The sequence below is a fragment of the Patagioenas fasciata genome, chromosome 1 (assembly GCF_037038585.1).
Source record: "Patagioenas fasciata isolate bPatFas1 chromosome 1, bPatFas1.hap1, whole genome shotgun sequence".
Taxonomy (NCBI): Eukaryota; Metazoa; Chordata; class Aves; order Columbiformes; family Columbidae; genus Patagioenas; species Patagioenas fasciata.
This window is the reverse complement of record NC_092520.1, coordinates 182064689-182088817: the sequence shown is the minus strand read 5'-3', so window position 1 is coordinate 182088817 and position 24129 is coordinate 182064689. Positions and strand designations below refer to the sequence as shown.

The 24129-nt window shown below is 41.0% G+C and overlaps 1 long non-coding RNA gene across 5 annotated transcripts in view; it reads left to right on the top strand.

Moving 5' to 3' along the window:
• Nucleotides 1-20947, top strand: part of LOC136103204 (uncharacterized) — a 38534-nt gene extending 17587 nt beyond the window's left edge. For all 5 annotated transcript variants that reach the window (XR_011736724.1, XR_011736725.1, XR_010651577.2 and 2 more), the window contains 3 exons: nt 14742-14949; nt 15209-15503; nt 19614-20947. This is a non-coding gene — a long non-coding RNA (uncharacterized lncRNA). The remainder of the gene's footprint in view (nt 1-14741; nt 14950-15208; nt 15504-19613) is intronic.
• The last annotated feature ends 3182 nt before the right edge of the window (nt 20948-24129 follow it).

Genomic DNA, 24129 nt, shown 5'->3' with positions numbered 1-24129 from the left:
CAAAAGCTTGATATTTTATTTTAAAACCTGAAGAGATTTATCAGAAATAATATTTTTGCTTCATATTGATCACTCATTAGCAGCTGAAGCATGAAAATTATATATAGGCATAAAACGTGTTTGCCTTATCATGTTATCCATCATGGAAAAATTCCGGCCAATTACAACTGGACGAGGTCATAAGGCACTTACATCGCAGGTCAATAGTGGGAAGTATTGGACAACCTGATGCTAGTGAGAGCTGAGACTGACCAGTACTGCCTGGAATGCAATCCTTATGGGATATAAGAAAATGGAGAGCCCAAATTCATTATTGGTTTGGTAAGCTTTTCAGTTTTTTCTTTTCAAAACTCAGTTTTCAACAGCATGGCATGTTCTTGTTCTTTCATTTCATGGACGGCTCTGAAAATATGACCCAAATGGTAAAGCACAGGAGAGGAAAGATTGAATGTAACCACTGGAGTGGTACTTTTGTCTGCTTTAATTTCTGGGAAGCAGCCTATAGCTCTTAAGAATCCTATAGTCCTTCTTGGAGCCCACTGATAAATCAGTATTTGATTCAACAAGATTAGGGAAAAAAGTATGAGGTGGACTGACAGTTTGGCTAACATTTTGAATCTGAAAATACCCTCAGAACTTGTGAAATATGGCAGTATATGTTTAGAAAATTTCAAAAGCAAAATATTGCAACTTTTTATATTGAAAGAATTACTTTGTTCCAAAATTTACAGAACTGTCAAGGGAGGGTTAAATAAACTCAGAATCAAATGTTATCACACAATTTAAACATCTAGTGTGGCTGAATTGTCGCAGACTACACTGGGCCAATATGTGGAAAGCACTAGCAAGCTGGTCTCACATCTACAAGAGAGAGGAAAAAAGGAACCTATATAATGATAATTGAACACTGTTTCTAATTGTGCTTTCTCTGAGTTCAGCCTGGTACAACACTTTGTTGCAATCAATCTGCCTTGGCTTGCTAAAGAACAAAATGCAAACAGGTTCAGAAGTAAAGGACACGACCTCATGTGCTTGAATATCTGCCCTACCATGTGGCTGTCATTAACTCATAGTTGTTGATCAAAGGGAGCATAAAAGTTTTGTAGAAATTAATGGCTGATATTGAATTTTAAAATCCAGACAAATCTGTTGAATTAATCAGCAACAGTTACCTTGAATAAAACAATTTTTTTTTGTTTCATTAGAAATAAACTTATTATTCCTTGCCACAAAACATGTCCAAAAGTTTCTGCCTGCGGCTGTTGCTATAAATAAATCATTGAATCATAAAATCATAAGATGGCTGAAAGGACCTTTAAAGGATTTAAAGTTTAGCTACCTGATCTTGTTGCAAAATGAAAGAAAACGGAGTGTGAAAATGCAAGCTGTCAACTTCACAGCAGATGAGACAGCATTTCAAGACCAAATATTGCAAAGTACCAGAAAAATACAGATATGAAGGCCTCATGAAAATCAAGATGGAGACCTGGTAACCTAGTTCCTCGGGGACCTGATGGCTGTGACTTAACTGCTGCAAAATGTTAGTGTGTGTTAAAAAGCCACTTCTTTCAAAATCATGTGAGAGGAATTAATTTCTTTCAGTATTTGTATAACAAATATGTATTTTCAGGTTTGAAAGTACCAGGTACCAAACATTTTCTGCTGAGGAAATGTTGTGTGTTGTTCTTTTAAAATCTCTCCCCATATTCACTAACATATACATGGATGAGCATTAATTTTCTCTTGTCTTATCTTTTGGCTTCACGTAAGGAGTGTAGGCATTGGAATTCCCATAGGAAGATGAAGAAGGAGCTTTAGCAAATGGACATAAGTATTGCCATTGAGGGGTTCTGTATGTTGCTTGCATTTAAGTACTTGAAATTAGTTGGCATCTCATCTAGATCCTGCTTTTAACCAGTTATTGTTTAAGAGCTAAGTATGATTTTAATAATCAGTTAAAACCAGTTGTTAATTCTTAATTTCTATTCAATTTAAGGTTAATGAAAATTCTTTGACATGGACTGAAACAAAACAGGGTTGAATTGCTTCTTAGGAGAACTGAAGACTTTAGAGAGTAAAACAGAAAAGTAGATGCCAGGCAATTCTTTCATTCAAATTCCATTCTCATGGATCATCTATCTCTCTCTCTCTCTGTATATATGTGTGTACACATGGATAAAAGGAGTGAGAAGTGAAAATGCCTGGTATTACTTTGGTTGCCATCTACTTATTCAGTTTGGCAGCACCTTGAAGTCACGAGGTAGAAAGAGTGAACTATGATTTTAAAGCTTTGTGTCCCGTCTGGTTTTAAATTGTATCAGCTATTTCAAATTTTGTGTTTGTATTCCTCAAAAAGTAACTTGCTCTTTGGCAAAGCTATCTTTCATTATCCTTCTTATTACTTTAGCTGGTTAAATCCACTGCCTTTTGTGGTGCAAATAAATTCCTAAACTTCCAGAATTTGCAATGGACCTATTTTTAGAAAATCCGTATAACGTGATGGAGATGATAATAATTCAGTAAGTGTGTGCAGCCCTCTGGCCAGATGAGCTTATGGAGCTTCCTTTGTTCATATAAAGAATACATTTAAAAAATTTCTATTAATGAAAGTTATGAAGCCAATGACTTCACCGCAGTGAGAGCAACAAATGTGAATGTATGTCCAAATGGTCTTCTGTAGGCAGATGTTCATGCCATGAGTCCAGAAGGAGCCGTGTGGCCCCAGCTAAGGGACTATCTAGCTTGAGCAATGCCCATTAAATGCACCCACACATCTTTTGTTTCATTCAAAACATGCAAAGAGGAAACTGAGCTCTGCTTCCACAAGACCTTGTAAATATTGCTGAGGATGTTTATCTTGAGTCTCTCTCTCTCTGTTAAATAATTAATTGAACAAACAGTACAATACTGTGTTGTCACATATAGGCAGTCCTGAAATATTGTACTTTCTATATGTAAATGCTGGGGGAGAGAGAGTAAAGCCTGGATTGTCCTGAAGGATGTCTGCTTTTGTCTTGAAGTCTACTTAGAAATGTTTAAAGCAAATGACTGTATTTGGAAAACCTTAGCAATTCATAACTTTGCAAAAATAATCAAGTGTAGAGGCTCTCTGTGTCACCATGTTTGGCCTTTAGGTACCATGGTCTGAGTGTTGACATCTACTCCTTTTCTTGGTCTCTCACTTGTCTTCTTGAGTGGACCCATTTTCCCAGTTAGGCTCTTAGGCTTCCCAGAAAGCAAATGGGGTAAGATGGTCTGTTTAGAATAAGGTTCACAAAAGCAAAAACTAAGTTACCCAGCCCCTTAAATAAATTAATGTCTTGAACATCTTCAGGGTGACAGGCACATGTATTGCAAGAAGGTCTGCTTCTCCAATAGGCTGAACTTTTCCCAGCCCAGATTCTTCCTGAAGTTAGCTGCCCAAGTCATGCCTTTGAAAAACAGCATCTTCTTGTGTAATTCCCCCTTCTCCTGTTTTTATAAAAGAATTAGCTCAGGCATGGATCACTGGCCCAGGATGAATGTACCTATATTTCTGTCTTTCACCTGAGGGATCTCAGATGAAGAAATGCATGTCTTCCAGGGAAGCATTTTAGGTCCTAGATGAATAGAAGAAAGGGGGAGGTCTGGGAACACCAGGTCCACACCAGCAGTGGGAGGGTCCCCAGAGGGGAGAGCAAGCATGCACAGGAGAGCTCCCCTTCCTTGATTCAAAATTCCCATTGCATGACTTGTTTCAGTACCTAAAAGGGGCTTGTAAGAAAGATGGGGAGAGACTTTTTAGTAGGGCCTGTAATGATAGGACAAGGAATAATGGTTTTAAGCTGAAGCAGAGTAGATTCAGGATAGGTATAAGGAAGAAAGTTTTATTATGGAGGTGGTGAAACACTGGAATAAGTTGCCCAGAGAGGTGGTAGATGCCCCATCCCTGGTAACATTCAATGTCAGGTTGAATGGGGCTCTGAGTAACCTGATCTTGTTGAAGATGTCCCTGCTCATTGCATGGGGGTTGGACTAGATGACCTCTGAAGGTCCCTTCCAACTTAAACTATTCTATGATTCTGTGATTTAATACAGAATATGGAAATGGTGCTGGAAGTCAAGGCAGGAACTCAAAGCCTTCTCCTGCCATACTAAGTGCTGAACTACACATTCATGTGTCTTTTCTGCCCTTTCTCTGCCTTTGTAAATCACAGGTTTAGAGACAGGCATCAGCTTCTGACATGCTTCTGACCCTATATCAAGCAGTCCTGTATCACCAAGATGCTGAAACATTCATCTATCCTATGCTCACATTTAAGATGACAATTTGACAAAATTTTGCAAACAAACACTGGAAAAGAAAAACTATTTAGTGTTGAGAGATCAGACAGAAAATTAATTTCTGATGAGTCTGGTTTATTCTAGCAGCTTGTTTCCTTGATGCCTTCTCATATGCAGTCTCATCCAGCTTGCTTACACAAGAACAGATATAATTCCAGAGTGGCAAAAAAGACATGTAATGAACTTAGATGATTTAATGAGAACCTCCTGGATAAACTACAGAAAAAACTGAAAGTCTTTTTGGTGTAAATGGTGTAGGATAACATGGACGACCAGTGTGCCTACCATGTTTTTATACCACAGAGGTTCTAACACTTCCTAGTTTAAAGTATCAGGTAATATTCAGAACTCAGTAATTTTCCTCCAAAATGTTGTTATCCTACTCCAATGGTGAGGTGAAAGGTGTTAGTTCAAACACCTCAAAGACAGCAAGAAAGCGAACAGATTCAGGGACAGTTACTGCAGTGGGAAGGCCACCCCTTGCTAAAGAGAGCAGCCCCTCAGAAATGCTGCGCAGCACAGCTCTGGGGCTCTGGCTCTCTGGGATGGGATGCTGTACCCCTCTCTAAATTCCCCATCACTCCAAGTGGTGAACCTACTCTCACTTTTAATTCCTGCAAGATACACTTTTTAAAGATCAAGGTATTTTGTAATTCTTCTGTAACACTGGTGATGTTCTCAGAGATAATAGACTGCCTTCCTATTATCCCATTTTCAAAAAAAATACTAAAAACATTGGATTGGGAAGACAACTAGAAAATAAACTATTGTTTTAGATAAAGGAAATATCATATGCAGCCATCAGGCAAGCTAGCAGGAAATTTGAACCCTGATGTTAAATTTTAAAGTTAAGAAACAAAGGTGCTAGGTGGAGATTCAGTTTCTCCCTTTTAGGGTCTAACTACAGTAGAAGGATAACGTTTTACAAAATAGGAAAATCTTGTGTGTGTTAAGATGGCCTCATGGGCATCACCTCTTTTTCCCAAAGGTGGGGGAAGAGGTGGAAGCTCTTAGATGGAATAGAAGCTCTTGTGAACAGTGGGCAGGTGCTGCTGGTGAACACACTGAAGATGGAGGATGACAGTGAGAGATGTCGCAACATAACAGAAAAGAAGCCAGGAGTTTCACATTAGGAATAATCTTCACTTAGCACAAAACCAGCTTTCCATGTGACCAGAACACACTTTGCATATTGGATGCAGAAATTTATTCAAACATGAGTTTTGGCACATGTTTATGATTCAAACTTCGGTTTTTGTTGCTGAAAACCTTTGGAACATGGTACAACTCTAGCAAGTGTTTCCATACATTCAAGTCATCTTTTTTTAAAGGCAAGACCATCGCGAGTATTTCTTTGCTTTAATACTTGACTGTGTTGGAAAGATTATGCACATGCCATATACAGGAACTGGTGGTGCCTGGCTAAACTAGCTTGGCATAGGCAAGTGTGATCTGGCAAAGAACAGATGTTTCCTTTGCTAATGAATCAGTACGAACAGTTCGGTTTGGACAGAAACAGAATTGTAAAATGCCAGCTCAGCAGGAGCACTTCCTCGAATACATCAAAGCTGTTCCTTACTACATGACACAGCTGAGTTCTTTCCAAGAATTTCTAGGCCAGTATTCTTGCTTTTAAATTGTTTTTAAATGGATATAAATTGCCACTCCTGAATGTCTCAAAACAAACAGAAAGGTATGTAAAAATTAGAAGTGTCAAAATATTAAAATCAGCAGACATGCAAAGCACGAGCCCAACTGGAAAGTGTTCCCTTGAGATCTTGCTTATACCCTAAGCATATTTAAACTATACATGTTGATGTTATTTCTAGGAAAGCAGATATGTTAAAAATTCTTTTCTCTGTCTGCATAATTACAGTATATATATATATATATTTATATATATATTTTTTTTTCCATAATATTCCATTTGCTCTATAACTAAGGATTAAAGTACTACCTACATTATTGGCATGGGATAGATTTCAGCTGTATCAGTAACTGGGGGGCAGTTTTGCCTATTTCAGCAGAATGTGATAGAAGACTCAGAAGTAATATCAGAAGTAACATGATAGCCAAGTTATAACACCTTAGAATCATAGAATAGAATCATAGAATCATTTCAGTTGGAAAAGACCCTCAGGATCATTGAGTCCAACTATAACCTAACCTAACTCTAGCATTAAACCCTAAGAACCTCGTTTAAATGCCTTTTAAAGACCTCCAGGGGTGGTGACTCAAACACTTCCCTGGACAGCCTGTTCCGATCCCTGACAACCCTTTCCTTGAAGAATTTTTTCCTAATATCCAATCTAAACCTCCCCTGGCACAACTTGAGGCCATTTCCTTTTGTCCTACCTCTTGTTACTTGGGAGAAGAGACCAACACCCTCCATGCTGCAACCTCTTTTTAGGTAGTTGTAGACAGTGATAAGGTCTCTCCTCAGATTCCTTTTCTCCAGGCTAAACAGCCCCAGCTCCCTCAGCCACTCCTCATAAGACTTGTGCTCCAGGCCCCTCACCAGCCTCATCGCCCTCTGCTGAACTCTCTCCAGCACCTCAATATTTTTCTTATGATGAGGGGCCCAAAACTGAATGCAGTATTCAAGATGGGGCCTCAACAGTGCTGAGTACAGTGGCACAATCACTTCCCTGTTCTTGCTGGCCATACTATTCCTGATACAAGCCAGGATGCTGTTGGCCTTTTGGGCCACCTGGGCACACTGCTGGCTCATGTTCAGCTGGCTGTCAATCAACACCCCCAGGTCCTTTTCTGCCACGCAGCCCTCCAGCCACCCTTCCCTGAGCCTGGGGTTGTTGTGACCCAAGTGCAGGACCCGGCGCTTGGCCTTGTTAAATCTCATAAAACTGGCCTCAGCTCAGCTATCCAGCTGGTCCTTCCTACTCTCCAGCAGACCAACACTCCCACCCAATTTGGTGTCATCTGCAAACTTTCTAAGGGCTTTGGCCCTTCTGATTTTCTCCCTGCATAGTTTCATGGAATTCTTGCCCCTCCTTCCAAAGGTTGTAAATTCTCTTTTTATTCCTAAGTTTCAGCCACCACTCTCTATTCAGCCAGGCTGGCTTTCCCTGCCAGCTCACCTTCCAGCACAGGTGGACAGCCTGCTCCTGTGCCTCTAAGATGACCTTCTTGAGGAGTGACCAGCTTTCCTGGACTGCTTTGTCCTTCAGGACTGCCTCCCAAGGGACTCTGCCAACCAGTCTCCTAAACAGATAAAAATCTGCCCTTTGGAAGTCAAAAGTAGCAGTTCTGCTAACTACCCTTCTAACTTCTCCAAGAATATAAAATTCAATCATTTCATGATCACTATGCCCAAGGTAACCTCCAACTGACATGTTATCTACGAGTCTTTCTCTATATACAAACAACAGATCCAGATCTGTTACAAACAACAGATTTTACAACATTTCTGAGGCTACGGACCAGTTCTGTGATCATAATGTGGAAAAGAATAGGAAAACAGGAAGTTAATGTGTTATTAATTATAAAAGAGTAGTTATGGTGTTGTGGCTGGCCCCTATGTCCCAAGCCAGGGAAGCAGCAGTGAGTTGAGAGCTGTGAGCCCATCTCCACCCTCATGAAGGAAAGCCTCTGCACACATTTGGGACATGGGGACACCGAACACATGCATCAGCTCTATGGCCTCCGCTGGTTGCAAGGCAGGAGCAGGGGAGCACTTGCAGCTACAGACTGTTGGTTGGTAGATAGAGGAGGTCAGGAGGTAATGCCCCTCTTGATGGTCTTTATGGTTTGTTTCACACTTTTTGGACAAATGGTGGCACTGGCTACCTGTCATGAAAAACACAGGGATGGTGTGTTGTGATGGGGACCTTAGGCTCATGGGGAAGGGCTTGCAGGATGCTGGTCTCTTGTTGCATGTATTAGTACAGAAATAGGAGATGGAAGAGCTGAGCAGGTTTTCTGGCCAAGTCAGGCTGGATTTTAATCCAAATCCCCCAGCACTGCTGTCCCGGTGTCTTCAACACAATTTATGTGTACTGGATCAGACCTAGGCATGGTATGGATTAGTGATCTTCTGCAAAGGAAAGCATATTTTCATAAGAACCAGAAGTATGCATTTGTAAGTAGCAGGAAGGAAAACTTGGACATATTGACAACGGGGCTGAGGTTGGTCCACCTGATAAGCTAAGTAGTGTATCATGATGTTCTGGTTTTGCTGTTAATACATAACAGTCCAGGGAGAATTAATGCATTAATTCTCCATTAATGCATTAATTCCCATAGGAGGGCGATGCCATAATCAGGTTATCTGCAGAGAACTCAGTGAAAAAGGAGAAGCTCTTTGACATGTTTCAGGAGTGGTCAAACATCCAAGGCTGCAGCTATTGCTGCTGATGGCCTCTGAGATCTGCTGTCAGAGCACCACCTGTGGCTTCAGATTGAATTTTACAGGGGACACATCACTCCAGTGTGGAAGAAGTGTCCTCTGACAGCTCCTGGAAATAAACCAGCTCCTGCTATTTCTGGGTGAGCAAAGTGAGCAGTGGCCTTCTACAATGGAGTCACTACGTCAGTGGAAAAAGAAAGGGCTACCAATGTTGTCTATCTGGACTTCTGGAAAGCCTTTGACATGATCCCCCACAACATCCTTCTCTTTAAATTGGAGAGGTATGGATTTCATTGATGAGTGGACTGTTTGGTGGATGAGGAACTGGCTGGATGATCACACCCAGAGAGTAGTGATCAATTGCACAACGTCTGGATGAGCACTGGTAACAAGTGGTGTCCCTCAGGGGTCCATACTGGGACCAGTGCTGTTCAATATCTTCATAGACATAGACACAGACACAGACACAGAGACAGACACAGACACAGGCATAGACATAGACATAGACATAGACATAGACATAGACATAGACATAGACATAGACATAGACACAGACATAGACACAGACATAGACACAGACATAGATATCAAGTGCACCCTCAGCAAGTTTGCAGATGACACCAAGCTGAATGGTGTGGTTGACATGCCTGAGGGCCAGGATGCCATTCAGAGGGACCTGGACAAGCTTGAGAAGTGAGCCCATGTGAATCTCATGAGGTTCAACAGGACCAAGTGCAAGGTCAGGCACCTGGGTCAAGCAAGCCCTGGTCACTTGAGTTACATGGCTGTAGAAGAACTGCAAAACATATGGACTGGCCGGGAAAAGGGAGCATCAGGTTTTCGAACTGTAATTTCCAAAGTTGTTGTTTTCTGTGTTTTATGATTAATTTCTGAGCCAATACAACAAAACTTTCTTTCCTTCTGAACTGAATAAATTCTCAATTTTAATACTTTAACATGTCATTTTACTTGGAACAAAAATAGTTCTGGAATTCCCCATGAGACAGATTCTGTAGTTTCCATTCACATGACACTTTAGTTGAAGATGCTATTAGAGTTCAAAGTATTGCTTAATAAAAGAATGACAAGGAAGTTATCTTTAAATGTTTTCTTTTATCTTAAATAAACAAATAAACATCTCCAAATTTGGGGGGGACAGAATTAAAAGCACTGTGAATATGCCTCATGCTGTATGATTAACTCCAATCAAGGATGTAGGAGAGGAAAGCAGGACTCTGTCTACATGCAGAACATGGTTCAGATTCTTCACCCAGCTCTAGGGACACTCACCTTCAGCATGAGCCTCCTGTGTGGTTTGAATCTCTAGATGTCTATAGTCCTCTTCCTGGGTGTGCCTATAATTTTCTACACAGAGTAGTTCAGCATCTGTTACTTTTCTGAGAGCATTTGGGGTCCAGAAATGAAGTGAGCCTCTGTTAAGTAACTTGTAAAACTTACCCTGCCTGACAAAACTGAGCTTCTTTCAAAATTAGGTAAGTGCAAGTATTGACAAACATTATGATTGCTTTTTCTGATATAATGACTTTACAAGGAGTAAGAAATTTGAGTTCAGATCCCTATTTAGCTTGTCTGTCTACTGATCTGTGATGAGTTCAAGCTCAATCCCCTGCTGCCCAAAGGCTATTCTGATGACTGGGTATAAGTCATTGCAAAAGAAGTGGAAGGGAAGAGAGGATCTGAACAAGATCTTTAAGATCGGTAATCTTAATAGTCTTTTCCAACATAAATGATTCTATGATTCTATGAGATTTGTTGAAGCAGTGACATATCGCAGCAAAAGGTGGCTTTTTACTGGCCCAGAAGGAGAAGAATAAATAGAGGGGACACAAGAGGGACCTGGAATCTGTATCCAAAGTGCATGACTTGGGATTATTGCAAAGGTAGTGCTTAGAGCAGGAGCTGTAATGTTCACACTCTCATTTTCTTTAAATAGACATCTAAATAGGCATTTAGAGTAAATCTGATTTCAGTCCTTCGATGCATTAATTCTCCAAGTACAAAGATAGGGACAATAATAGCTCCCTTCTCAGAGACAGGATGCGAAAATAAATTCTTGAACGTGTATGAAGCTCTCAGGTACTATTCTGAATTTTTATACAGCGGAAGTTGGGAGGAAATGAATTGATCTGTCTTTAGATAAGGCGCTGAATAAGTGGGCAGCTAGTAATGGTAAAACAAAGTGTTGAAGAACTGCTCACGGCTTTGCAGAAATCTGTTAATAAAAGGAGTATAAGTGATAGTACTGTGACAGAGAGTGATACAATAAGTCTTTACTAGATAGAAAATGCTATTCTCTGAACGGATGAATGAGCTAAATTCTGCTTTTCTTAGAGAGCTGTTTAAGCTCTCCTCTGTTATACTATGTTCCACTATTGATATTTAAAACCAGACAAATGTTCTGAAAATCCCAAAATATATCTGTATTCATATCCAAAACGCTTGTTGGCACAATCCTGTCAATGTGTTTTTCTGATAAACTATTCATGTAAACTGATAAGCAAGAAATTATAGTATCCCTGCAAACAGATAGAGGTTGCATCTTTTTCAGTATGAAGTAATGTCTTTATATGGCTGCACATGCCTGCATTCTCATATTCACCCTCACTCTGCTATGTGGCACATATTTATGCAACACATAAACATTTTATCTTCTTTTAGACTAGAGGGCCAGATAAGAGGTAATATCGAAGGATGTGGAGGGTCTTGTGACAGATGGGATCACAGATAAGAATAAAAGACACACAAAGGAGCTCCTCAAAGCTCAGAAGCTCCTTTTAAGAAAGGGCATAATCGCATTGCTGAGAACCACCCACTCCCAGTTCACTCAGCATTTCATGAATGGCCTTCTTTATAGAAGTGTTTCAAAACTTTTGACCAGTCTAATTTGTTGCACACAAATGAGAGCTCTACATCCATAAACTCAGTTTTTGAAAGTTTTCTTTGGACATTAGCCACAACACTTGTGTATATCTGTATTTACCGTATACCAAAAAGTACTTAGTAGCCCAAAACAATTTCAATATGCAAGCCGTAAAGTAGGATCTAATCAAATTTCACATTCTATAAATTAGGTGATTCCTTTGTTATATTTTGTCAGGATAATGTTTTCATTGGTGTATTTATATTCATTTTTATTAATTCTTTGAGAAATGTCAGCAGCTGTCTGCTGTCAGATAGATTTTGGAGTCTCTTCATCAGCTGAAGGGCCCTATGGGCACTGGTTGCCCAGTACACTGTCTGTCCTCCTCTCCCTGAGAGGTCTCAGAGGAAGGGGCATTAGGAGGAATTGCTCTGCAGGGTTTAGCTTCTGGCTGCTGTTTATCCTCATGTGAAATGACTGCAGGGGTCAAACTGACCTGGGACACAAAGCCATCACTACTTTGATAATAGGAAGCTCTGCCCCTTATTCAATGTACACCCCAACTGACAGATGATGCAGTTTACTTGTTCCCTCAGTGTCTGAATGCGGTAAGTCTCTGATGAGAGAGGGCTGGCTGAAGTCCTGTCCAGATAGGGTAGAAAAGATACTGACAGACAGGGAAAAGAAATGGCTTTGGATATCAAGATATGCTGCCATAAAGTGCCTGGTACATACTATTAATTTGTTTTGTAGGTCTCAGTTTCTCCCAGATTCCTAGACATCTTCAACGGCTTAAGTCCTTTTTTTCAACTCACCTGTTAGTATTTCTAAAAGTTTCAATCTGACATAACGCTCACCTTTGTGTATGTGTTGTCAGGTTGTTATACGGCATTCGGTTTGGAGCTAATCTTGCCGTCCACTGACCTAGCTGAAATGTCACCCACCAACTACTGAAAGCTTCTTCTGACTGGTGGGGATTTCAAAGAGTAGAGAATTGCACTGCTTATGGAGCAAATATACTCCAATCCAGCTCTCATTCTGTCATTGCTGGAGTCATAATGCAGAACAACTGAAGTGTTTTTGTTAATAATTTTTATATCTAAAATCTAGATCTGGAAAAATCTAGATCAGGGAAAATCTAAACCTGGGATACTTCTGGTAGACAGATCACGTGATTTCACTTTATTGGTGGAGCCATCAGAATTCCCTCATCTTCAGAATATGATATAGAGATCATCCTGTACCTGGGGGTTATGCATGAGAGTATCTGGTGTGCATGACAAAGTGTTGAAATGCGTAGAAAATTCAGTCTTCTGTGCTTCTTTTAGCAATAAAAAAAAGCCAGTAACCACTTAGGATAAGAGAAAACACCTTGGGGAGAGCTGTTCACAGGTGAAAGCAGGAGAGGACTGTAATCCTACCCTGCAGCTAATTTCAGGTGTATGATGTAAGACACAATTTTCTTTGTTATTTTAAAATGTGGAGATCAAAGTACAGTTAATTCACAGGAGAATTTGTTTACTTTTCTATTTTTTCTCTAAATTCCTGAAAAGCCTACAGCTCTTCTCAGGTATCATAATGTTTTTGTGTGAAAAATGAAGTTTCTAACCTGACAGAACATCAACTAGTAGCAGCAAGGCAGCTCAGCAGTATTTCTTTCCCCCTCTTCTGAGAAAAAGGATTCACTATCTTTCATTCTGTTTGTCATGTTTTTTCCACTTTCTCCCTCAACAATTTTTCCACCACTTAATTCTGGTTTGACATCTCTGTGCTGATAGAGAAGTTAAGATTGATGACCTCTTATGTTCTTCTGGTCAGAGAAGAGGAATCAAAATAAATTGTTTTACTAGTTAATAAAACCAGCCTACTTATTTTTCACAAAGGAATTCAGGGAGTTAAGATCATGCAATGACAGGGGAGGCAGTGGGATGTAATCTGGTGGTGGTGTTTGCTAAAAGCTGAAGGTGGCTCTGAGTGTCTTGCCAGTTCATTCAGGCTGAGACTTCGCTCTCAGCTCAGGAGGAACTATCTGAGTCTGTTAAGTTCATACTGTAAATCGATGTTGGTTTTGTTTTGTAGCCAGAACTAATATGATTTAAAATAGCCACGCTGTTTTTGATTTTATAATTGACCCTGGGCATACTTCTTGTCCTCTTCCATACGGCAGTTCAGTACATGTGATCCTTGGAGATCAAGCTACAGCTGTAGATAACAAAGCCATCAAACTGGCTATTTTTTGGTTTTGGTGGAAAATGCTTCATAAAACTAGAAAAAAACCCCAATAGAATAAAACCACATATTCCTATGTATTGGCATAAAATTGCTCCTATTTTAGGATAAATTATTGCTCGAAGATTTGTGTTTGGACAAGTCTTGTCAAGAATGACTTGCTGCAGACATCAGATTGCTGCAGGATTTGAGAGATTCCACCACATATACTGGAAAGAACAGTCTTGGACTCTATTCTAGATAGTAAGACCTTGTATCTATAGTAGCCATGACAGTGGTCAAAACCATGAGGAATTTCACTGTGCTTTGTGCTGGCAGGAAATGTCCGTGGAATTTGTGGCACATTTTAAGATTTTATTTTCTGGTCTTCCTTTTCAACAACTGAGAAAGTTTCCAGGGCTTTGGAGACAGCATGTTAATTTATACTGCATATCCTCCAGAAGAAATCTGGCATCCATTGACTTCAAAGTGGTGGTTACCAGACAGGGAGGATGCTGTTGTCCTATTCCCACATCTTCAAGTAGTTCAGCATGGTAGTGCACATGATTTGTGCGTACTTATACTGCTAATTTATGCTTTATTTCCAGGAAAATCTTCAGTGGTTTGTAGATCTTGTTCATCAGACACAGTCTAATTCTACCTCTGGCCACTGAAGTCTTACACCCATTTCTTCTGTTGTTCAGCTTCATTTCTACTTCTTTCTCATCAAGTCTCTCTTAAACCTTTGCAGTTGCCCTTTTCCAAACTGCTATCTCTTCTGAAGTCACTTTTAAAAAATACTTTTCATTTTTAGGGAAGTGCACGAATCTGGTGATCCTTTAGTGCAAGGATACGGCAAAAACCTATCCATACAGGCTTGCTAGATAGGAACACTCATGTAGAAGTGGTACTTAAAATTTCCCAATGTTCTTTAAATAGAAATATGTTTATGTTTCCAAGCAGACATTTTAATGAGTTTCTTCACCGTCTGAGGATTTTGCATTTTGAGGACAGTGAAGTGGAGTCTGATTAAATTCCATGTGAACATTTCAAGTTCTGGATTAGTGCTGACATCTGCTGTTTATTTCTACCATATACAAGAAACATGGAAAAGGGAATTGCCGCCTGTGTGCTTTCTGCTGTCTCAGTTCCATGCTGTATTTCACACAAGGTAACGTTAATAGAAATCACGAGATACAGTAAAACCTCCACAAGTCACTAACTGTTTCTGTGGGATTTGGAGGCATGAAATAAGGAGCTGATAATGATGAAACTGAATTATTGTCCTTTTAAATGACTGTCAGTGCTTTTAAGTGGGGAAAGGGCTTGAGATATGTGGCTTAAGGAATGAAGCTGTCTGCATACAGGGTGGATATTTAGCCTGGAATCTCCTTAGTGCACTGATCCCTTTTCTGTTATCATTTCTACAGGAGCCCCTAAAATGCCAGGGTCCTAATCCACAGTTGGCATAGCTGGCTGCTACTGCAGGGTGAAGGAGTTATGGCTGCAGTGCAAGAGCACTGTGTCCTCATCCAGGAGTGTCAACTGGCAGCCTGGCCGCAAGTGTGTGTGCCACTCTCAGTCACCTGGGCAGGTGTCACCACTCAGCATCACCGGGACCCACGAGAAAGAACTGCTAGGAGACATCAGCTCCTTTCATACAGGTTATTAAACAGCTGCCATGGAAATGTGGTCATTGCTGGATTGGGCTGGTCTGGATCAACGGTACGTAATGTGCTTTGTATTGCCGGGATTCCTTGACTCTTTCTGCTCTTGCCATTCATCCTCCCTTCTCACCTCATCCCAAAAAATTGTGTGGGATAAAAGAGCTTTAGATTACAAGATTTTCTTTGTGATGAGGTCATCATTATAAGAGACACTAGGGAGAAGATAAGCATGGGATGTTCTATGGAAATCCCAGATTTATTGCATTAGTGCAGCACATGACAACACCTTATACTTCCAGTCTCAAATGAAAACAAACACTTCACTTAAATGAAGCAACTGCATCTACTGATCCAAATACAACTGTGGCAGCTGCTAATTGCATTCCCTTTACAAGGAATTGGAATTAAGCACACAAATATTCCCAGTTTTAGGATTCATTCCCTCTGTGAAGTATCTAAAGCCAGAGAGATGCAAAATTTTCAGGTTGGTTTTAAGTTCAGAAAAGCTTTAAAACAATATTTGAATAATTTTTATCTATGTTGTGTTATTTCAGTCCATTATAGTTTCCCTTTTCCAAAATTTTCTCCATGACTATTGATCCTGTATTTTTTTTTTTCCTGGTAAAATGCTTCATTCCCTGTCCCATGAATCCAGGATTTGGACTTTTCAGAGATTTGCAGACAAACTGGGAGAATTGGCAAAACTGCTCCAGATTTCCTGAAGGATAATGCTAACCAACAGTGTCATTGCTGAGGGTCAAGTTTCTGCAGTCTCTGGCTTTGATTCTATTAATTGTTTTAAAGTAAAAGATGGTAGATTTGTGTTAGATATAAGGAAGGAATACTTTATATAAGTGTGATGAGACACTGGAACAACTTACCCAGAGAAGTTGTGAATGTCCCATCCGTGGAAGTGTTCGAGGCCAGGCCAGATGGGGCTTTGAGCAACCTGGCATAGTGCAAGGTGTCCCTGCCCATGGCTGGGGGGTTGGAACTGGATGATATTCAAAGGTCCCCTCCAATTCAAAGCACTCCATGATTCTGTAATTCTACAATGACCTCCAGTGACTTTGGCTGAAGTCAGTAGGATTCCGTCACATGAAAGGATATCAGCAGAACATAACACTGAAAAAAGTTTAAGTCACAAATGCAAGGTAAAGCCAAAATGTTAACCCAAGGAAAACCTGTGAAATCTAACAAGCTTTGCACTGAAGGAGTAGGATTTGTATTCAGTTTCTCAAGAGAGTGTAGACATTAGCTTAGTGGCATAAAAATACGTTAACATGCCTGATATTGAAAATATTTAATGTTTTTGTATATGAAAGAAGTTTAAAAGTACAGTTAGTTTCAAAATTCTTATTATAATGTAAAAATGATAATAGTGAAGTTTAGAAAACTCACTTAAGTCCTTTGAGAGGTGACTTTACTACTGTAAATTAGAAATAAGTAGGCGACAGATGATGCTAATTGTTTTGGACTGGAAGAGATCTGTGCCTTTATATGACAATCCCAGTGAGTACATATAATCTCTCAGAAGTCACTGAGGTTTTCGTTAACCCAGAGCTGGGTCTGGCACAATGCCTCCTTCCCAGGCAGATGCTGGGACCTGCCCCAGGCTCTCCACAGCCCTGAGAACATGGGAGGGTTGGACAGAATTCCAGCTGCCCATGAACCCCCTTGAGAGATTTGCATGTAGCCGGTGTGCTGTGGGGCATGAAGTTACCAGCTCTGCTTATGCAACTGAAGGTTTCTCTAGGCACACACGACCACGGTGCACTAGGGCTCTTTTCCCGTGGCACCCCAGCAGTGGTGGGAGTGATGGGAAAAAACAGATCTTGTCCTGGTCCCAGTCCCCTCTCCATCAGCAGCACTCCCTGTGTGCAGGAGGTGATCGCTTCTCTCTGTCAGCACATGAACACACTGTTCTCTCCTGAAGGGGGGATGTCAATAAGTAAGTTCCTGCATGAGGGCATTTCCATTGCATTTTAATTACATGCAGCTTCCCCAAGTTGTGTGAGTTGCTTTAGTTTTAATGACATCATGTAATTCACTTCACAGAACTGACAAAGCTACTGAGAGCAGGAGGACAATTGCAAATCACACCGATGGGATCAGGAATATTTTGGGTCTTCAGTGCTAGAGATTCTTTGTTATATTAAAAAACAATGATTTCCCCCCCCTCCAAATCCTTTTGGTTAAACATCTCTGCCATGTCCCCAAAACATGTTTCTCATTTAGCAGTCAGAAAATTTATGTCTTCAGCTGATTACAATTTTTGAAATAAATTCACCTTTGGCTGAATTACCAGTTCTCCACAAAGTGCTTGGTTGTGGCTACATTATTTTGAGATGACTGTGATGGATGGTGCCCCCTATATGCTGCCTTTGTTGTGTCTCTGATCCTTGAAGTGGGACTTGACATTTGTGGTCAATTAAGGAATCTGGTGGAGACCTGGAGAAGTATTATAACAGCAGACATAGTCAATGACATTAACCTGGTCTGATCCCTCTGCATTATTCAAAAGAAGCCAGGGACTGGGAAAATAAAGCAAAGGCTTCAATGGTGTGATTATTGGATGCAATCTTATTGTAACCTGAAGTGGCCATGGTACTAAAGTGTATACCAATAAACAAAGTAATTTTCATCACGTATTTTAAACGTGAATTTGCCTTAAACTCCTGCTAGTTGAACAAGATTTGACTGAGAAATATCTTACTAAAAGTGTTCACTTGCAAGTGCTTGTAAAAACTCTGGACTGCATAAATGCCTTTTCTAAGGCTGAGCCTCAGAAGGGTCTCCTATAATCATGCTTCCAATGCTCAGGAGTGTTCAAGGACTGTTTCCTTGTGGGAATCCTCATGAGTTACACCATTCCCATGGGAGCAAGACTTAATCTTAGCTCTACTGTTCCCTGTGCCAGTATGCTGACTGCTGTGCAATTTGTCAAGGTCAGATTACTATTACCCTGATTTGGACAGGTGGTTAGTTACTCTCGCTTTCTTTTTCTCCCATTTTTACTGACAGACCTTCACAAGCAATCTCCTCTTTTTGCCATTTCATAGATCGAGGAGATGATTCTTATTAATACTAATGAGTGGTTACTGTGAGGAGCAACATACAGGGGCAACATTGCAGTGAGGAAGGGGACAATCTTTTCTCCATTTCTGCTGCTTTAGGACAAGCAGTGAGGGGAATGTACTGCAGCAAGAAAGATTTAAGTTAGATATCGGAGTAATAAAACCCCAGTTTATAAGGACATGGATAGGGGAGTGCTGTAACAGATGGCCTTGAGGGATGGTGGTGCCTATGGAAGACTGTGAAACCAAGCTGGACAAGCACTGCCAGGACTGATGTTGACAGTGTTAGTCCTGCTTAGATGTGTGCAAAGGTTTGGAATTTGTACCCTTTCCAGGTCTTCTCCGCAGAGAAATTACTTTGCCACACAGAACCTGGTTTTAGGCAGTTAAACTGCCATTACTTCTACGTGAACTTGGATACCTCTGTGTTCCTGAGGCTGGACCTGGTACACATGAACACCCAGGTGGATGTCAGCTCACACTTACCCTCCTTCCCTGTCCCTTTACACAGCAGGTGCAGTGCTACAGAAGCAGGTCGTCAATGGCAGCTGGGTGAAACACATTTGGTGCTTTTCTCCTCTCTACAGTGAAGTGTCTTATAATGTGTTCCAACAGCATGAAAGCAGAAGGAATTGAACTATAAGTAGGAGGCAGGAAGAATCATTAGTTAGGAAGCCAGCCTGCAGCTTGTGTAATCTTGGTTAAACTACTGTGCTTTTTCAAACATGGTGCTTTGTAAACTCTTTTTTGCTCTTATAAACTCTCTTGTTTGTTGTTTCTGCAGTTCCTACTACGATGATGCTCTGAGGTGGTAGTGTACTCCTGTAGTAAGTTATAGTGAAAGGGAGTATCCATGGATATATTACACCTCTGCTCCATGCCACTATAATAAGAAATATTCTAAGGGTGTTAAGAGCTGCTCAATGCCTCCTTCCTAGACCCATTCTGGGACCTATCCCAGGCTCTTTACACTCTCTCTTTTTGTGTTTGCTCAGCTAGGTAGTGGCTTTAACATATATATCAAACTAAGCAAACGAAAGCACACAGTAAATGTGGTCTACATATGATATAGTTTCTTCCTGCCTTTTCAGGTTAGAACATTATCTGCACCCAGCTGCGAAGGAGTATGAATATACAGACAGGAAAAACTGCTACTGAACTCTTCTGCAAGCTACTTAGCACCAAGAGTCATTGCAGTTTTAAAAAGGACTTTTAAAATACTGCATCAATACAAGTGACAGAATACATCCAGGATGGGAATAAGGCTTCATATGTGTCATTTGGCAATGATGTATAATGGGTATAATATTTGTAGCAGCTGTTAGATGCTCTGAAGCTACACTACATTTATGGAATTTTCCATTGAGCTCTAAATATTCAGGTCACATACACAGTTAAATTTCCAGCAGTGGCAGTGCAGATAAAAGCACTCCAACCGTATGCCATAATTGTGCTCTGTTTAGAGAGTGCAGCAACTCAGGCATTTTCACAGCAGTCATCTTAGATACGGTATACATTCTGCTTTATAAATGCCAATTCATTAGCACATGTAGCACGTAGCATGCTGCTCCTAAAAAAAAAGAAAAAAAAAAAGGGAGTGCTATGTTTCAGTGAGGAATAAACACACAGAGAAAACCTATTACTTAGAAGAGAAAAAGAAAAATGGAGACAAATGTCAAATTCATTTTCATCTTTTATACAAAGATCCATAGCCTATCAAAGTCCATTTTGTAAGAGGTTTCTAATAAGTGGCAGTAATTTGAGTACCCATAAATTAATATTAAAAAGACTTAGTTGGTCGGAAATTTCCACTTCAGGATACTGAATTGCAATATATGGAATCTGCAACAGAAATGGTATATCATGGATAGGACATGTTTTTTTAATACAGTGAACAAGCCTGTCTATTTTGTAATTTGTTTGTAGCGATGTTAATCTAGCTACAATTCAAGGCTGCAAGAAAGACAGCATTATTTTTATACTTCTTCATGCTAAAGGTTTTCACATTCAGCAAGTCCTAAGCTGGCAAGTCTGACCAAAACCTGATACTAAAAATAAAGGAAAAATCATTCTATCACTGCAATGAATTAAAATAAAACAGAAGGAAGAAAACACTGGAGCTAAAAAACAGGTTTTAGCTCACTGTTCTGAAGTGGCCAGGAAGGCATATTCACCTGTTGTACTATCAGTTTTGAGACAACCAGCAGTGCTATGTGAGATCCAGTATTCCTGAAAAGTAGGTCAGTGCAGTCGATCGGATTGAATTTCCAGTCTTGCTAGACTTATGAATAAAATATTTTGTACCTTTTTCTACAACTGTGATCCATCATGAACAGTAGATATATTAATCTGTTAGAAGATTTATTATGGTTGCAAAATCTGTCGATGACCAAAATGTGGATCATTAAACTCTATTTGTAAGTCATCTTTTTATGACTTTTATTTTGTAGATTCAGTACATATTATAGGAACGTGGTGAAATACATTGACCTTGCACCTTCTTTGTGCTAGAAGTCCAAATGAAACTGAGTCATCTTTTGCTCTGTCCTATGCCCCTGTCCTGTCCTTTTCCCATAGTATTTGGTTAATTTGTCCCATCTAGAACTTTAGTCATACCTCACCCAAGGAAACCTCAAGGAGGTCTGTGCAGAAGTGACAGCTGGCATCAAGACCAAAGTTGGAACGTACCCACAACCCTTGGTTACTGGATATGTTTTCTGGAGACAGGAAAGCTAGATACAAACCAATACTGATGTCTCTGGTAGATCCGGCAGAGGAGCTTTAAAATATTAGTCCCCTTAGCCATTCTTTTTCTCTCTCACAGCAGCTTACAATCCCCTTGCTGCAGCCAGGAGAAGGTAACGCCTGATTCACCTCCCCAAGTCCAGCTCACAGCAGGGTGAACAGGCCTGAATTTCCAGCAAAAGAGCAGCAAAGCCTCTCCTTGTGGTTGTGCACTGGACAGGAGCATGGTCCCTCCAGCCTGCTTGCCTTTGGGTCAGTCAGCTGGGCAGAGCAAAGGGAGCCAATGTACTGTGCTTACCCTGCTTCACTCAGTGGGAACCAGGCTGTGCACTGGCTGCAAGTCCTGGGCTGGGTCATGCCAGGACTTCCAGGCCTGGCAGAAAGGACCATGGCTCTCTGAGACTCCTGAAGGGAAAACACAGCTGCTGTGTGGGCTTCTTTCTACACCTCTACACCTCAGGCCGTTGACTGCTGTAGATTAGGCTTGTTGTCCTTCCTGTGCACACCTGACTCATCTGTCTGGCAGGGGAACAGGGCAGGAGCGTCATGTAGCATCTGAAAGAAGGCAGAGACTGATTATCCTGCAGGTCTCAGAACTCCTGACTTTTTTCTTCCCTCAACATCCGGATATACTAAATTGCCAGCCACAATAGAAGCAGACAATTCTGCTGGGTGATACGTACTTAAAGCATTGCTCTAATTAGAGCCAAGGAAGGGCAGGAGAAAGCGGAAAGAAGATAACCTAGTCCTCTTTCTGCAAGTGAACAATGCCTTACAAAGTAGTTACAGTAACTTACTCCCATTTTCAAGACACAGAGCTGATTCACAGTATCACAGTATCACAGTATCACAGTATGTTTGGGATTGGAAGGGACCTCAAAAGATCATCTAGTCCAATCCCCCTGCTGGAGCAGGAACGCCTAGGTGAGGTCACACAGGAACATGTTCAGGCGAGTTTTGAATGTCTCCAGAGTAGGAGACTCCACAACCCCCCTGGGCAGCCTGTTCCAGTGCTCTGTCACCCTCACTGAGAAGAAGTTTTTTCTCAAATTTAAGTGGAACCTCTTGTGTTCCAGCTTGATCCCATTGCCCCTTGTCCTATATTTGTTTGCCACTGAGAAGAGCCTGGCTCCATCCTCGTGGCACTCACCCTTTATATATTTATAAACATTAATAAGGTCACCCCTCAGTCTCCTCTTCTCCAAACTAAAGAGACCCAGCACCCGCAGCCTTTCCTCATAAGGGAGGTGCTCCACTCCCTTAATCATCTTTGTTGCCCTACGCTGGACCCTCTCCAGCAGTTCCCTGTCCTTCTTGAACTGAGGGGCCCAGAACTGGACACAATATTCTAGATGGGGTCTCACCAGGGCGGAGTAGAAGGGAAAAAGGACCTCTCTCAATTTACTAACCACCCCCCTTGTAATACACCCGAGGATGCCATTGGCCTTCCTGGCCACAAGGGCACAGTGCTGGCTCATGGTCATCCTTCTGTCCACCAGGACCCCCAGGTCCCTTTCCCCTACACTGCTCTCTAATATGTAATTTCCCAACCTATACTGGAACCTGGGGTTGTTCCTGCCCAGATGCAAGACTCTACACTTTCCCTTGTTAAATTTCATCACGTTATTCCCCGCCCAACTCTCCAGCCTGTCCAGGTCCCGCTGGATGGCAGCACAGCCTTCTGGTGTGTCAGCCACTCCTCCCAGCTTAGTGTCATCAGCAAACTTGCTGATAGTACACTCAATTCCCTCATCCAAATCGTTAATGAATATATTGAATAATATTGGCCCCAGTACTGACCCCTGAGGCACTCCACTAGATACTGGCCTCCAACTAGACTCCGCACCATTGACTACCACTCTCTGGCTTCTCTCCTTAAGCCGGTTTGCAACCCACCTCACTACTCTATTGTCTAGACCACATCTCCTCAACTTAGCTGTGAGGATGCTGTGGGAGGCTTTACTGAAGTCAAGGTAGACCACATCCACCGCTCTGCCATCATCCATCCACCTTGCTACATTCTCATAAAAGGCTGTGAGGTTAGTCAAGCATGACTGACCCTTGGTGAAGCCATGCTGACTGCCTCTAATAACCCTCTTATCCTTGATATGCCTTGAGTTGGCACCAAGGACAAGCTGTTCCATTACTTTCCCAGGGACAGAGGTGCCATTCTAACAAGATATTGATTGTTGAAGGGAAGTACCAGTTTCCTTTAACACCATGCAGAGTGTGAAGCTTTCATGAAATAACACCCAGCCTCTGTTGGGGGTCACCTTCCAGCCATCTGCTGTCAAAAGGACCCCAAACCATCATTAATTTCCAGGATCACTTAATTCACTAAAGTTGTTACAAGAATCAAACAAAATCTTCACATTAGGAAGTATCTGGACATCAAATGCCTTAACAAAATGAATTTCCCCAAACCTTTGACTAAAAAGATCTGATCCATCTCAGCTGTATGTTTTGAAGTATTGGGATGACAACCCTGGTTCTTTGCTTGCATGCATTGCTTTGGGCTTATTATAGAAATGTTTAACCTGGGTGCCACAGGTGCAGAGAAAAACTGCAATTGTGGGATAACAGCAAGACATTTTTAACAGTGGCATGCAATGCCTTAAAATAGTGCAGCTCAAACAAACTCAAGAAGAGATTTTCTTCACCTTTCTTAACAAAATTGTAGATACATTTGAATTTGCCAAGACTTTTTGATTTATGAATTATAAACATGAAACAGTGATTAGAAGCTACAAACAGAGCTTTATCATCCATCAAACAGACAAAACTGATGCCTGAGAAGTCTGCTTATTGCATCAAGGTTGTGTTTGTATGCTTTTCTTAGTTACTTCTTTCTGTGGGTAGTTA